Genomic DNA, 17095 nt, shown 5'->3' with positions numbered 1-17095 from the left:
AAAACATAGTGCTTTGCACCCCCTCTAGCTATGCCACTGAGTCTCTGTCAAATGAATTACAGGTGGGCTCCCGTATAAGAACATAGGAACAGCCCCACTGGATCAGGCCACAGGCCCATCTAGTCCAGCTTCCTGTATCTCACAGCGGCCCACCAAATGCCCCAGGGAGCACACCAGATAACAAGAGACCTGCAAGGCTTCCTGGGAATTGTAGTTAAGAACAGAAGAACAGCCCCACTGGATCAGGCCATAGGCCCATCTAGTCCAGCTTCCTGTATCTCACAGTGGCCCACCAAATGCCCCAGGGAGCACAGCAGATAGTGTATCACCAGTATCTGGGGAGGTTTTGTCCCATCCTGGAGGCTAGTGCAGGCCATTAGCCTGCAAGCTACAGAAAGACTAACAGAAAGCAGGAACTGCTCTGCTTCTTGTTAGTTGCCCTCTAAGCATGCAGGCTTGTTGCCCGTCATCACATTGCTTTGTTTAAGCACATTTAAAGAAAGAAAGACCTGCACTTCCTGTGCAACTATACCAAAAATAAAGTACTTTTTATTTTATTTTACTTATTTTATTTTATTGGACCCCCCCCCCCCCCCCAAATCTACGGATAACTGAATCCATGGGTGGTGGATCCATGGATTCAGGGGCCTGGCTGTATGATTATTTATATAGCGTAATCCGCATATAAGACCAGTCTCTTCCCTGGGGGCTTACAATGTAGACACTGACACAAGAGACACAGCAGGGGGAGGGAAGGAGATTGAGGTGGGGGCAAAGGAGAATATGTCTCGTTGCTTCGGTTACTAAACTTATGTTTCACTTTAGTTACAGACAAGACACCACTGGCCTAAATAGACCAATGGTCTGACTCTGGATTAAGTCAGGACATGTGGCTACCGTATCTCCAGAAGAGACACTCGGAGGCTGCATTAACAAGGAGACCCCTTGAAGAAGGGGATTTGTTGCACTTGCACACAGTACTCACTATTCCTTTCAAAGTCCCAGAAGACGCAGTGTACAGGAGACTGGTTCTGAAAAGGACACGGAAACAGCTTAAGACAATTTGCTCTTAGAATGATAGCTCCATCTTAAGCATCATCTACAAGAGTTTTAAATCACCATTGTGCCACAATCTGTAGGAGAGAGAAAAAGCTGGAAGGGACCCTGGAGGTCATCTAATCTAACCCCCTGCTCAGTACACCTTCTCAGTACACCTTCTGCAGAGGACAAATGCTCTGCCACTCCACTGCGGCATCCCCCTCCAAACAGACCCTTCCTGGTCACGGCATGCCCCGGGAGACTCATTAAGTCCCCTACCCTTAGGGATGCTGGGTTCTTTTAAGGCTGGTTCTTTTATTTGCTCCGTAGTGTAGCCTACACTGTATCTTTTATTAGCGAATTTCATAGGCATTTTGTTTTTAAAATATGGTTCGTTGCTTTTGCAAGGTGGGGATCCTGTTCATGGGACAGAAGGGTGAGTTTAAAAAACTTTGACTAATGAAGGGCCCGATCCTATCCTTCCCTGGCGCCCAGTGTACAGTGGAGCCAGAATGGTCACCTCTGTATTCTTTGGGGTCAGGGAAGGTGCTGAAAGTCTCCCCGGGGTAACCTTGGTTGCCTTACCCCATGTCGAGCGCAGTTGGCCCCAATAGGTGTACTCGGATCTGCGCCAGCTCTTGAGCTGTGTTGGGCAGCTTGGGAGGGGGCACAGGATTTGGAGGCAGCCTCTGCTGCTGTCCCTACCCCCCTCCTGGACCCAATCCACCCTCTGGCCCTCCCTCCCCTGCCCATTCAACCCCTCCCAACCTTCCCTCTGCTTTCCCCTACCTCCCTGCCCCCACCACCACCACCACCCAGCAGGCAGACTTACTGCCTTGCACTCCTGGTTGGCATCCTTCCAGCACTGAGGCCCAGCACTGACTGTAGTGGGACTTACTTCTGAGTAGGAATGCATAGGCTTGCACTGTTCAAACCAACAGTGCAAGCCTAAGCATTCCTACTCAGAAGTAAGTATTAGCACCATTACAGCTTGATCCTATGCCGCCCAGTGCTGGGCATCGTAAAAGTACCATAAGGCACTCTGGCAGAGGGGCCAGTGCAAGTCCCACTGCATTCAGTGGGGCTTCTGCCCAGGACAAGTGTCTAGGCTTGTAACCTAAGCCCCTTTCTTTTGCCCCTTTCTGGTCACCCCACCAGTAGACTCTAACAGCACCCCCACCCATCACAGGGCAGAACAATGTTCTTTGGGCATAAGAAGCCCTCTAAAAGCAGACTAACATTTCTTTGCCCACAGCAAGCACAGCATCTCCAATGGCCAGGAAGCAAAGCCCGACAATGCACTTTCTTGTGGCGCAATTACTGCTAACACAGGCAGAGACAATGATGCAGTACCAGGTTTTGCTGTATGTGTTTCAGTGTGATAACCACGGGCTCCTCAAGGTTTTTAACAGGCGTGTTTTCAATGCTGGCACCCACAACATAGCTGTTCAGCTTTACGTTCCTGTGGCCGCTGTTCTGTAAGAAGAAACGTGCGCAAATGTAAAAGGATTCACAGCTCTGCATTCACCTGGCATTTAACCCATGTTTTTCCTTCGGACTTTTGGGGCCCAATCCTATCCAATTTTCCAGTGCTGGTGCAGTTGTGCCAGTGGGGTGTGCGCTGCATCCTGTGGTGGAGGGGCAGTCACTGGGTCCTTCTCAAGATATGGGAATATTTGTTCTCTTACCACGGGGCTGCATTGTGGCTACACTGGAGCTGGAAAGTTGGATAGGATTGGGCCCTTGGTTGGCTACGCGATAAGCAAGAGCCAAGCATGACCAAACCGTGAATCTTGCCAAGTCGGAGAATAAGAGCCCAATCCTATGCATGTCTACTCAGAAGTAAGTGCCATAAGAATCAATGGGACTTACGCCCAGAAAAGTGTGGATTGGATTGAGCTGTGAGGGCCCAATCCTATCCAGTTTTCCAGTGCCGGTGCAGCCATGCCAATGGGGCATGCACTGTATCCTGTGATGGGGAGGTAATCACAGAGGCCTCCTTAAGGTATGGGAACATTTCTTGCCTTACCTTGGGGCTGCATTGTGGCTGCACCAGTGCTGGAAAACTGGATAGGATTGGGGCCTGAGGCTGCAATCCTATCCACACTTACCTGGGAATAAGCCCCATTGACTATAATGGTACTTACTTCTGAGTAGGCCTGGCTAGGATTGGGCTCTGAGTCATCATTGGGGACAATTGTCAATTTACCCAACTGGGGATCACTTCTAGATTTGTTCCTGTAACCACTGACCATTGAATACCATGGTGTGCTTGCCAAAAATCCCCCCCTGCCATAAGTACTCATTCATCCCTTTTCTTCTCTGGTATGTTTGTTTCAGAACAAAAAAATAATATTGGGCCCCATTCAGACTGGATTCTATTAATTCCCCCCCCCCCCCAAATGCAACCCCCTAGCACCTAGCAGTGCCTGAGGGAAGCAGAGGATTGCTCCTGGCAAGGAAGGGAAGAGCTTGAAAGGTATATGGGGCGAAGCAACAGCCAGGCAATAAATAGTCCCTCTTAAATCTGAAATAATTCCACCTCCTAGAAAACTTGAGAAGGCTGAAGCAAGGAAATAAGGAAAGACTTGGTGGGTAATCAGAGGACTAAGAATGATCAAAGCTTGGCAAGGTGACACATGGAAGGGGGTTCTGGGTTTTTTTCCTTGAGCAGCTGGTGTTGGGTTGTTGAACTCCACCGTCCTGTTACCACCTTGTTTTCCTCAAACAGCGAAGGCGTGCCAAAGAAACTAAACTGGATCTCTGTGTGATCTTCTGGCTGAAAAGACTGGACCTTCAGGTATCTACTCAGCAACCTAGGCAAGGAGACTGAGGCCAGCGCTTCAAAGGGCACTTGACGGATATCAATCTGTGGGAAACAGAAAGCATTTGGACTGCTAAAGACATTGCTGTGGGGAAATGCTGAAGCCCAAATCCCTGTTTGCATTCTTCCTCTTTGGGGACCTCTTATGTGCCCATCTACTACGTATAGCCTACAATCCAGAGAATGGTCCATGATCCATTTTTACCTCTGTCTTCACCAGACTGGAGTTCTAGTTGGATACTCGGATGCCAGAATCTCTGAACACTTTGATGTGGTGACTCTCTAGTTCTGGCAGGATGTGGGTGGAGGGGAGAAGGGTACAGCTCAGAGTGAACCTTACCTCTGGATCCCTCTTTGGATCATAAGAAGTAACACCAAAGATGATTCCCTGAAAACTCATGGGATCTGGACGTAACAAGGCCAAAGCCAGGCTGGGCAGTATGAGGAATAATTTTTCCTCCTTGAAGTCCACCTTGAAACCTATTTGTTCTATTATTTTGAAGATGCTGTGCAACAAAGTAAACAGACACAGAAACAATTTCATTCCTGTCATAATTAGCCAGTGAAATCTCAATCAATCAATCAGTCAATCAATCAATCAATATTTGTACCTTGCTTTTCAGATAATTCCCAAAGCATAATACAAGTTACAATCCAAAGAGACCCACAACAGGAAGAGATTGTAAGGGTGTTTAGGGCAGGCTCTTCTGATCCCAGGTAATTTAGGGCCAAATCCGATCCAACTTTCCAGCCCTGGAGTAGTTGTGCCAATGGGGTAAGCACTGCATCTTGTGGTGGCAGAGTAGTTATGGAGGCCTCTATAAGGTAAGAGAACATTTGTTCTCTTGCCTGGGGGCTGCAGTGCAGCTTCACCAGCACTGGAAAGTTGGATAGGATTGGGCCCTTAATGACAGAATCCAGGGTTTAGGTTCCTCCATCCAAAGGATCAGGGCAGAAGAAGCTGCAAGTGGCAAGAGGTTGCTCCACTATCATTCCAATGCTTTTCAGGGTCAAAGCAGATATGGCATGAAATTCATGTTTGTTTCTCCATTCAATTTCCTGTTCTCTGACCCCACAATCTCCCCTTTTTTCCCCCTCTATCAGATGCAAAATATTTCAGTCACACTGGATTCAGTGTTGAGTTTCCTGCTGATCCCCCCATCACAGATCCATTATTAGCTATCAATTAAATTGACATTTAACCAAACAGTGCTACAGAAATGCACGTGGAGGTGTCCCTCCAATGATCTGCAAAGGTCTTCTGGTCCCTGGCACTTGGTGACACTGTCTAGAGTCCATGCTCTGGTGAGATGGGGCAAAAAGTGCTGCAAAAAACACTGGGGGGGAAGGCAAAGAGGAGGGTAGCAAACTCTGGAGTCATGGCATATCGCACTGAAAATCTTACATGAGTCAAATTGCCTCTCGATTTGCAATTTTTCACACAATCTGCTCCGCAAAATCACACCAGGAGGCGGTGGATTGAAAAGCAAAACTGCCTGTTCAGTACCAGTTTAGAAGTGGTTTGCATTATATTTTTTCATTTCAGTTTGTTGCAAAAAAAAAAAAAAAGCAGGCTATTTTACCTCCTAGAACAGGGGTCTTCAAACCCCGGCCCTGGGGGCCAGATGCAGCCCCCAGCAAGCCTCTTCCTTTCCCACAGCCAGACTCTTGTCCCCTGAAAACCTCTGGCCCACTCAACTGAACAAGACCGAACTGTGCTCTGGTTAACATAAGAACAGCCCCACTGGATCAGGCCATAGGCCCATCTAGTCCAGCTTCCTGTATCTCACAGCGGCCCACCAAATGCCCCAGGGAGCACACCAGATAACGAGACCTGCAAGGCTTCCTGGGAATTGTAGTTAAGAACATAAGAACAGCCCCACTGGATCAGGCCACAGGCCCATCTAGTCCAGCTTCCTGTATCTCACAGCGGCCCACCAAATGCCCCAGGGAGCACACCAGATAAAAAGAGACCTCATCCTGATGCCCTCCCTTGCATCTAGCATTCTGACATAAACCATTTCTAAAATCAGGAGGTTGCACATACACATCATGGCTTGTAACCTGTAATGGATTTTTCTTCCAGAAACTTGTCCAATCCCCTTTTAAAGGTATGCAGGTCAGATGCCGTCACCACATCCTGTGGCAAGGAGTTCCACAGACCACAGACCAAGACATTGGTTGTGCCTGGATGGTGTTCTGAGGGCCGGAGAGGTTGAATGAATGAGCCCATTCATTCATTTATTCACTCATCTAAGTTCCATCTGTAATTTATTTATTTAAATTTTATTTTTTAAATTTTTTTTTTTCGGCCCTCAACACCACACCAGATATTTGATGCGACCCTGTGGCCAAAAAGTTTGGAGACCCCTGTCCTAGAACAATTGCACTGCCAGGGAGGGGGGAATTGTGGTTTCCCCTTAGTGTTTTTGTGATCAGCCCAGAGCCCTGAAATCCCACTGTCCTAAACATCTGCCTGTACCACCCATCACCCCAGCTTGCTTGTATTAGCTTACAAGTCTAATTTAACCAGCATAAAGCTGCCAACTAGGACGACTGCTCCAAACACTGCAGCATAGGAGGCAACTGCAGGAGAAAAACATTGCCAAGAGAATCACGACACAGCTCCACGCTGGGAAGTTTACAGCCTATTTTTGACACTCTCTCTTTTTCCTTTTGAAGCCCCAGTTTGAAAGCCTACGAGAGAGATCTGAGCTTTCAGGGCACTTGGCAATGGTTCCTTGCCTCCCACATCCACCCACCCTTCCTCTACTTCCAGATTGGGTTAGGGTGAGGGTGACCAACTGGCAGACCATGGGTTGAATCTGGCCCAGGGAATATATTTGGCCCATAGCAACAAAATTCTGATGAGGTTGTACCAAAAAAAATGCTTTCATGTTTCACTAACCACATGAAAGATAATAAACATGCGTTCGTATGAAACGCATAGTTTAGCTCATGGTGGATTGTTTTTAATCTGTGCTGATGCTTATTATTCTTTTGCTTTAAAATGTACTGCACAAAAAATGGCAACTGAAGGCAGCAAACAACTGAATAAAACATGATAAATCAATTACAATAACACTGTATCGTAATGAACAAAACAGCAAAGAACAAAACTTTGCTGTTTTGGACTTTGATTTCAGCTTGAATTCAACGACTATACCCATAGTCGGTCTTTCTTATCCATGGGTTTAGCACCCACAGATTTGACTCAGTGAGGGTGCTGAGCCCTCATCTGGCCTCACAGGACATCCCGGACACAATTGAAAGCGCCTTCCAGTCATGTCTCAGAAGGCCTCTCAGAGGCTCTGGAAGGCATTTTTGTTTCTTTCTGCCGGACACATTCAGTAGGTCCTGCGAGGCCTTTCCGCGAACGTCATTATCTATGGAAATTGGTATCCACAAAAACTGGTATCCAAAAAGACCCCCGCAGATACAGAGGGCCTCCTCTACATGGCTCTGGGTCTTCCAATTCTACCAGGCTTGGTTCCACTTGACATTGCTCCCTGACATAAACTCCCTGCTCATAGAAAAGGAGCATGTCAGGGAGGAGGATTCTGGCCTCACCATCTTCCTTTTCTATATACTGTCAATGTCCACAACCCAGGTAGGGATCACAGTACGAGGCGCAAAGCTGATGCATCGGGGAGCTGACAGGATTGCAATAAGCTCTTGCACTGGGTGACGCAACTCTAGTGATGCCTCTGGGCAGAATTAAGGATTCACAGCCCAATTCTATGCATGTCTACTCAGAAGTAAGTCCCAGTTGAGTCCATGGGGCCTACTCCCAGGAAAGTGTGGATAGGATTGGGCTGTCAGTCTCCTCTTGAACTTTGAAGCCAGACAGATCAGTAACAGGCACATGATGTGAGGCTACTGACCATCCATTTTGCCCTAGATGTTCTTTGCATTAAGCTGGGGGGTTCACTGGCCGATCCCTTACCTGTTGACCTTCAGCTGCAAGTCCTGGATATTCTCTGCCTTTGTTATAATGATATTTATTATTTTTAACGTCTTCTCCGCAAGCGTCTGACTGATCTCTTCGCAGCCGGCAATGGCCGCCAGCGTGTCTATCAGGACCTGCATTTCTTCATCACTCAGCCCTTGAACCAACTCGGTAGAATTTAGTAGAGTCAAAATGTGGTTTGCAACATCTTCGGCATTTTCTGCAAAGAGTCAGAAGGAAATAAAGGATTTGCCAGGAACTGCCTGATTCAGTGGGGCTCTTATGTTCTTATAAACTGCAGTGTAACAAGCAGTTTGCCCCTCAAACTCAACCGAGACCTAAGAATGGAAAAACTGCAGCTGATTCTTGCTCTGTCCCAACATCATGAAAACAAAACCCGAGAAAATTTACCCTCTGTGATAGTCACGTTTTCAAGACCCATAATGTATTTGGGGAGGACTTCCCAGGACTTCAGCTGGCAGGCTGTCAGATTTGGTGTCCTCCAGTAAGCACGTCCTGTTCCAACGTTAATCAAACTTTAAAACGAGGAAGAGAGAGAGAGAGAAATATGAGTATTGGCAACCTTCAGTCTCGAAAGACTATGGTATCGCACTCTGAAAGGTGGTTCTGGCACAGTGTCTAGTGTGGCTGAAAAGGCCAATTCGGGAGTGACAATCCCTTCCACACTGGGAGCAAGTGCAGTCTGTCCCTGGTCTGTCTCCCTGGCTATGGGCCTTCCTTCTTTGCCTCTTTGCCTCAGACTGTTGGCCAAGTGTCTCTTCAAACTGGGAAAGGCCATGCTGCACAGCCTGCCTCCAAGCGGGCCGCTCAGAGGCCAGGGTTTCCCACTTGTTGAGGTCCACTCCTAAGGCCTTCAGATCCCTCTTGCAGATGTCCTTGTATCGCAGCTGTGGTCTACCTGTAGGGCGCTTTCCTTGCACGAGTTCTCCATAGAGGAGATCCTTTGGAAGAGAACCAATTTTCATCATATTTGTGAGATGCAAGTGCCACTCACAGCCCAATCCTAAGCTGTGCTGCCACAGCCAGGCCACACAGCTTGCGCTGCATCCAATACAACTTAGGAGGTGGCTGGAGGTCTCCTCAGGGTATTTTCTCCTTACTCCTAATAAAGTACCAGCCATCCCTATGGGGCTTCAGAGATCCATACCAGCTATATAGTTGGTGAAAATCCAGGAAGACTGCGTAAGGCTGCCCAGCCTGAGAACAGGGTTTTAGGATCCAGCATGCATGGCTTCCTCCAATCCCATTCCCCTCTTGGGCCTGATCTTCCCCCCATTTTGCCCTCCCCATCTCCAAACCACCCTCTCCCAGCCCCCATTCTGCCTGAGAAACACCTGTGACAGCTAGTGCAGGCCAGCACAAGCCTCAGCACCAACCCAATCGGCTCGCAAGTAAGTGCAAAAGTGCCTTATGGCGTGCTCGCGACACTCTGAGCCGTGCCAGCTCAGGTCAAGGTAGGATTGCATGGCCAGTTAGTTAATGTGCACATGGGGAATGTGGAATGTGTAGGGGTTTCACCCTCGGTTTGAGCATATTCCACCACCAACCCCAACAAATCCGCAAACGTGTTTTTAAATTAAGAGCGTCAAAAAAATTATTTAATCATTCTGTGAGGTGTTGGGGGAGAGAGGACATGCATGTTCACAAAACTGGGCCAGAGCCCGTATGTAGAGCAGCAGCCAGTTAGGCTCAAAGACTGGAAAAGGAGAAGAATCCACAACTCACCATGCTCTGCTGGCAGACTCTGTTGGGTTTTCCTCACAACTCAGTTTCGCTGTGTCGGCAGGATTTGTCTCTGGCCACCTGTAGTTTCCTTTGTATTTCGTCCAATTTTCAAGGCACGTCCCTGGATCTTAGAGCAAGGTAAGGATATAAGAAGAGTTATAAGAACATAAGAACAGCCCCCCTGGATCAGGCCATAGGCCCATCTAGTCCAGCTCCCTGGATCTCACAGCGGCCCACCAAATGCCCCAGGGAGCACACCAGATCACAAGAGACCTGCATCCTGGTGCCCTCCCCTGCATCCGCCATTCTGACATAGCCCATTTTTAAAATCAGGAGGTTGCGCATATGCATCATGGCTTGTACCCCGCAATGGATTTTTCCTCCAGAAACTTGTCCAATCCCCTTTTAAAGGCGTCCAGGCCAGACGCCATCACCACATCCTGTGGCAAGGAGTTCCACAGACCAACCACACGCTGAGTAAAGAAATATTTTCTTTTGTCTGTCCTAACTCTCCCAACACTCAATTTTACCCGTTGCATCCAGCCTGTAGCAAAAAGAAAATGTGCTTTGATAGAAAAGTTAGCCCATTGAATGGGCAGTGTGCTATAGTGGTCAGAGTGCGTGTCTTTGACACCCAGCTTCAGTTCCCACACAGTCCCATGGAAGACTGTGGTCCAGTCACTGAACTCACAAAGCTCCCTTTTACCTGGAATTCTGTGCACTAGCATCTGCTTTGCTTTTGAGCTCTTGCCCCTCCCCAGCATATGAAGCTGTTTCCTCCTAAGACAGGCTATTGATCCATTTTTGCCCCAGTAGCATCATCTTGGAGCAGCTCTCCCAAGTCTCCCAAGGCCTTTCCCACCAGCTGCTCCCTCCTCATTGAGTTTCTAAGCTTTGAACTGGGACCTGCTGCATGCAATTTATGTGTTCTACCACTGTGCTATGGGCCTCCTGCCTCTTCCTCTCAGGGTCACTGTGAGGATTGGGGGGGGGGGGAACACACATGCATGCCACCCTGAACTCCTTGGAGGAAATAGTGGCAAAAATCTGAAGTACCAAAGTGAGTAACGGCCACATCCTGAGAGTCCACGGCCATGGACAGATTCTCTTCCTCATGCTCGCCACGCAACATGCTTTGTAGCTGTTTCTCCAGGACTTTTGTGGTTTCATTGGATGTGGCCTTGATGACCGACTTTGAGGAATAGCTGAAAGCAAAATACATAAAGACAGCCAGGCAGGGCTTCCACTTCTGCCAGGGCTCTGCCGCGATTCCTATTTTCAAGATCAAGGTCCAACGCTGAGACATAATAATGGATGACAAGCCCCCCCCCCCCAAGCAAACGCACAGTGCTTATCCCTTACACCAGCGGTTCTCAAACATTTCAGCACCGGGACCCACTTTTTAGAATGATATTCTATTGGGACCAACCAGAAGTGGTATCATTAACCTGAAAGTGATGTCATGGCCAGAAGTGACATCATCAATTAAGGCTTTGAGCCTAAGCCGCGATCAGCCAAAGGTTCCATCTCTCAGTGTGTTCATGCTGTTACTTGGCATAGCTCAGAATTCAAGCATTCCAGCTTGGAAGTCACAGCAGAACACAGACCTGGATCTGTCTCCAACCACACAGCCCTCCCTCCCTTTCAGCCAAAGGTCCCATCTCAGGTTTCAGAGATGTTTCTGAAACCATCTCAGGTTTCGGCTCAGAATTCAAGCACTCCAGCTTGGAAGTCACAGCGGAACACAGACCTGGATCTGTCTCCAACCACACAGCCCTCCCTCCCTTTCCAGCATCCCAACTTCTCACCTATTCAGGGCAAAGCACCCACCTGGAGCCCACCTTGCCCAGAAGCTCTGCACCCTGTATTTCCAGCTCTGTATTTTCAATCACCTGCTGAGCTAGGTGCTACCAGACCAACCTGAAATTGGCTCATGACCCACCTAGTGGGTCCCAACCCGCAATTTGAGAAACACTACCTTACACACTCCCCAGGTGATGAAAGAGAATCCTCCCACATAAGGGGCTGGAGCTGGGAGAGGCGATGCCATTTTACTCCTCAGAATGTGTGTTGCTTCCAAAGGAGTTCCCCGCAGCCTGGCACTGCTTTTCCCCCTGGGATTAAGCTCTGCAACTATGCTCCCAATGCCTGCCTTGCAACAGCACTCATTCACACAGGGGGAATAGCTGAAGTGGCCTTCCATTGAGTCAGATCATGGATCCGTCTCACCAAGAATTGCCTTCATTGGCAGGAAATCCTGTAGCAGATCTCCAAGGTCTCTGGCAGTCAGACTTCCCTATCACCTGCTATGACGTCCTTTTAATCAGAGGATGTTGATGGTTGAACCTGTGACTTTCAGTATTGTCCCTGAGCTGCTGCCCCAACCCCAATCAGCCAGAGCCAAAAAGAGTCCCTGGTTGCCCACCACTGCCAGATCAATCTGGCATGTCATAGAATTACAGAATCATGGAGTTGGAAGTGGACCCACAAGGCCATCTAGTTCAAACCCCTGCCTGTAGCAGGAAATCTTCCTAGAGCATTTTCAGCAGGTGCCTGAAGCCTCTGCTTGAGGCCAATATAGGGGAGCATGGAGTGTGTTCCAGGCCATGCTCTCAGTATGCAAGGGTCAGTAGTGAGGCCCGTGGGAGTGTGCATCAAGATCCTTTGCAGAATTCTGTGGCATGGACTCCTCAACTGACATGTACTCCCAGAAGGCAAAACATCTGAAAAGCCACTGCTTTAGAAAACACACATCCTACCTTTCGGGATCCTGTTTCTCCTCCACCTTCCATTGACAAGATGTAAAGAGAGAGAAGCAGAGGGGTTACTGAAGTGTGCAGTTGACGAAGGCGGAATGAAGCACAAGGCAATGAATGCAATCAGGGCAGTTTCAGAAGCAAGGCTTCTGATGAGCTTGCTTGTCATGCTCGGGGTGCCTCTAAGCTGTATCTTTCAGCCTGTGTGTAATGAATGGTGCTTGAATGTGGCCATAGTTCTAAGGGCACCCAGCATTTTGAATGCTCTCCATTCATCCCTTTCAGCACTCTGATTATTGCCATCTTCAGATTTTTGCTCTCTCCTGAAAAGTGTGGCACAATTGAAAGCAAGTGTGTGTTGCCTGGATACTGGAGAGCTCTTAAGAGTGACATGGGGGTGGGGAACAGGCAAATTTAAGAACTGCATAAAACGTTGGAGAAGGAAGAGATATATTCCACAGGGGGGGAAAAAGTGACATTCATATTTCCCAGTTCTTAGATGCAACTCAGAGAAAGTTAGGTGTGCTTACATTGTCCCAGAAATCAGCAAGGCTTACTCGGGGTTAAAGGCCAAATTAGATATTATGAGGTGTGTGTAGCTACAGCCAACAACAGAGGATCCACATCTGATAAAGAAGATGCAGGGCATGATATCACCTTGCTCGGAGTCTGTTTCCCATCCTGCATCGTTGAATGCCACTTATGGATGGGCAGGGAAACTTAATGGGTCTCATGCCTTCCTTTCACAGAAGGTACTAGAAAGGCATAGGGAGCACACCCTGGGCTGCATTTCGTGGCAATAGGCCTGCATCATAGAAGGTAGCTCAGGGAAGGATGCGTATAAAGGATTAAAACTATTCAACTTTCCAGTGCTGATGTAGCCAAGCCAATGGGGTGTGCAGTGCATCCTGTGGTGGGGTGGGAGCAGTCATAGAGGCCTCCCCAAGGTAAGGGAATGTTTGTTCCCTTGCCTCAGGCCTGTACTGCAGCTGCATTGGCATTGGAAAGTTGTATAGGATTGGGCCTTCAGCCCCATTAAGTCAACAGGGCTCAGGTGTCAGCAACCATAATGTCAAGAAGCGACTATATCCACCCACCCCACCAAGTTCCATATCTCTATGGTGGCAACCCTGCCTGGGTATCATTGCTTGCTCTGTACAGTGCTGCGTTCAGCTGGTGACCAACTGACAGCATTAGAGTCCCACTGATTTGTCACTCTGATTCTAAAAGCTCCAGGGGAAACAACTGTTACCCTGCACATGCCCAATCTCGTCTGATCTCGGAAGCTAAGCAGGGTCAGGCCTGGTTAGTACTTGGATGGGAGACCGCCTGGGAATACCGGGTGCTGTAGGTTTATACCATGATCTCGGACGCTAAGCAGGGTCAGGCCTGGTTAGTACTTGGATGGGAGACCGCTTGGGAATACCGGGTGCTGTAGGCTTATACCATGATCTCGGAAGCAGGGTCAGGCCTGGTTAGTACTTGGATGGGAGACCGCCTGGAAATACCGGGTGCTGTAGGCTTATACCATGATCTCAGAAGCAGGGTCAGGCCTGGTTAGTACTTGGATGGGAGACCGCTTGGGAATACCGGGTGCTGTAGGCTTATACCATGATCTCGGAAGCTAAGCAAGGTCAGGCCTGGTTAGTACTTGGATGGGAGACCGCCTGGGAATACTGGGTGCTGTAGGCTTATACCATAGTCTTTCGAGACTGAAGGTTGCCAACCAGGGGAAACTGTCAAAATGAGGCAGGACTTGCCAGGAACCTGTTGATTTGAATGCTGGGGTAGCTTTACTCAGCTACAGAGTAGAAGGCAAGGAGGAGCAGCACGATATGCACAGAGGCAGTAAAAGACTACGTACAAGCTTCATTGGCAAAGAGAAAGAATGTTTTCACCATAGAGGTGCCAAGGGACAGAGTAGCATCACGCTCTACATAGAGGATCATTGCCATTGGTGTTCTGAACTCTGAAAGACCTTCTGAGATGCAAGTGGAAGGCACTTTCAGTCGCATCCAGGAGGTCCCCTGAGGGCCTCCAACACGGGCTCCACATTGAGTCAAATCCCTGGATTGCAAGCCCATCGATAAGTAGGGCCCACTGTATTCTCTGCAGGGTTGCTCCCAATCTCTGACACCCCATCCTGCAGGTATTGAGGCTAGGGTCTGCCCCAGTTGCTTATGCTCAGAATCAATGCATTCTGGGAAGATGACAGGACTTTAAAAATATGCTTAATGGTTCCAACCCAATTATGGAACAAGAGAGCCCAAAACACGATTAAATGCCACTGTTGTTATCTCTCCATAATCTGCAGGAACCAGTAGTGTAGCTAGAGGGGGTGCAAAGCACTAAGCAAGACCTCCGTTTTGCTCTAGCGGTCTGGAATGGGACCAAAGAGGAGGGGGGCCGCTTGCACACCACAGTGAGACACGGTGCAAAACTTAGTACTTTGCACCCCCTCTCGCTATGCTAGTGGCAGAAACTAGACAAGTTCACTGTTAACCACCTCAAACCAAGTTACCATGGTACATTTTCTACTGCTACCATGGTAATCCCCTTTACCTCGAGAAGAAAAATTGGGCAAGAAAGACCTGCAAAACTCATTTCTAAAATGCATGAGGCGCGAGAGCATTGAATGATTCTGTTTACATCAAAGGAGAAGAATTCAAAGTACGGTAGGCAAAATGATTACCTTTGCTCTCATCCGCAGACGTCTTCCTGAGGTGACGGCTCTGCATCAGAAGCAGACAAAAAAAAAATGTTTTGTGATAATTCCCTGGCAGAAATAACATGAGTGCAAGGGAGTTGGGGAACCTGTGGTGAGGAGGGCTAGGGTGTTGACAAGTGTCATGACCACAGGAAGACTAGAACCCCCTCAATTCTATTTCCAACAATTTTGTGGTGGAGGATGCAGGGGAGAAGACAGATTGGGGGAGAAGAACCCCTCCGGAGCAGATGCTCATCTCCTCCAGCTTATCTGAATACCCAGCATAAATAACCAGAGCCCAGGAGCCAGACCCACCACCCCAAACCCAGCCTTTCTTTGGACTTCATGCCCTTCTCAAGGGCCCCTCAAGGAAGATGATATTCCCCCAGTGCCAACAGATGCTACACTTAGTGCCCAGTAAAACAAGGTTATGGAGTGGAGCCAGCCATCCAAAATAGGGGGAACGTCTTTCTCCATCCTCAGTGAGCTCCAAATTCTTCATGGAGCAACGTCTCAGCTGTTCAAATAGGAGCTTCCAGCCAAAGCTCCTTCATCGGAACAGTCCAGTCTGAGGTATAAACCTACTACAGGTGGACTACCCCTTATCCAGATACCCAATATCCAAACTCTTCTAAGATCCAGACATTTTTGTCCAAACTTTTTTTTAAAACTTTCTGTAGTGTGAACACTACAGAAGGTCTTGTGCTTATTCCCACACCCAGTGCAGGTACTGGTTGTAAGTTCTATGCTCTGTAGTGTGTACCTATACAGACATTGTTGAAAAATGTCCAAGGGATCACCAGACATCCATATGCATAACAGTGAAAAGAGCAAAAGGAGGCATTTCTCATTATATTTATGCAATTATGCAAAACTCCAGACAAATCGAAAATCCAGACACCTTCCCATCCCAAGCAGTCTGGATAAGGGATACTCAACCTGTACCAAGATTTTCACCTCCACCTGAATCTCTGCTTTAGATAGACCACCGGCCTAACCCACAACCCTACCTGGGACAGGACACATTCAGAAAGCAATCAGGACACTGAACCTTTGACATACGTCTGTAGATGCAGAACAGATCCCATGGCATGGTCTTCTGGCACATGATGCCAGAATATCACCTAAGTTTAACTGGTCTGGGTCTGCATCTGGACCAGAAGGACTACCTGAGGCCTCCCATCTACACCAACTTGGTTGCATGATGGAATAAAGGTGGAATATAACTAAATAAAGATCCAGGTCCTTTGAATTTATTATATTCTTAAAGTCCCTCTGTGGGTAGAGAACCAAAATATTAGCTGGCAAGTCAGGAGAGAAATAGTAACATTTGAGACAGAGGGAAATTGGAATCTCTACCATCCTTTCTTCTGAGTTGGATCTCAGATTCAGAACTTGAGCATGTCAAGCTCCCTGGAATTGCCTGGGTCTGACCTTTAGATTTAGCCTTCCCACAAAAAGTGGGACCATATATACATGATCGACTGTGCAATCTTAATGCATGTTTACTCAGAAGTAAGATCCACTGTATTCAATGAGGCTTGCTCCAAGGTAAGTGTGTTTAGAACTGCCACCCAAGTTCTCTCTATCTAAAGCTCACCCCCCTTCCTTCAAAGCACACTTCTGTCCCAAAATCCAGATTACTCACGTGTTTGCCTTGATGTTATGATTGGTCACAACAAATTTAGAATTACTGAAAATCTTTATAAGCTGCAGAGGAGACAAAAGAGTTGTTAAGCAAGGCTCAAAGTCCTGGGCGGAAATGGGTCAGCATCTGCCTAAAGATAATTGCCTGTCAAATGCTTCCCAAGCGACATCATCTGCTTACCTGCAGAGAGAGCCACAAGACTCCTGCAGATCAATTGGACCTGCCGGAGATGGGAAAGATGAACATATACACCCTGCAAACGCTCCCTGAAGCATTTGGTGGTCCACTGTGAGATATAGGAAGCTGGACTCCATGGGCCTTTGGCCTGATCCAGCGGGGCTCTTCTTATGTTCTTAAAATGGATAATATGTGGGCACTTGATGATGAACAAGCTCTCATGCACTGCAGAATATCCATAGGGAGAGTG

General features: G+C 48.0%; 1 pseudogene; it reads left to right on the top strand.

The window, feature by feature from the left end:
• Positions 1 to 13553: 13553 nt before the first annotated feature.
• LOC136663415 (5S ribosomal RNA) lies at positions 13554 to 13667 on the top strand (annotated as a pseudogene).
• Positions 13668 to 17095: the final 3428 nt, after the last annotated feature.

This window comes from Tiliqua scincoides, chromosome 12 (genome assembly GCF_035046505.1).
Source record: "Tiliqua scincoides isolate rTilSci1 chromosome 12, rTilSci1.hap2, whole genome shotgun sequence".
Lineage (NCBI taxonomy): Eukaryota > Metazoa > Chordata > Lepidosauria > Squamata > Scincidae > Tiliqua > Tiliqua scincoides.
This window is presented reverse-complemented; position numbering and strand designations above follow the sequence as displayed.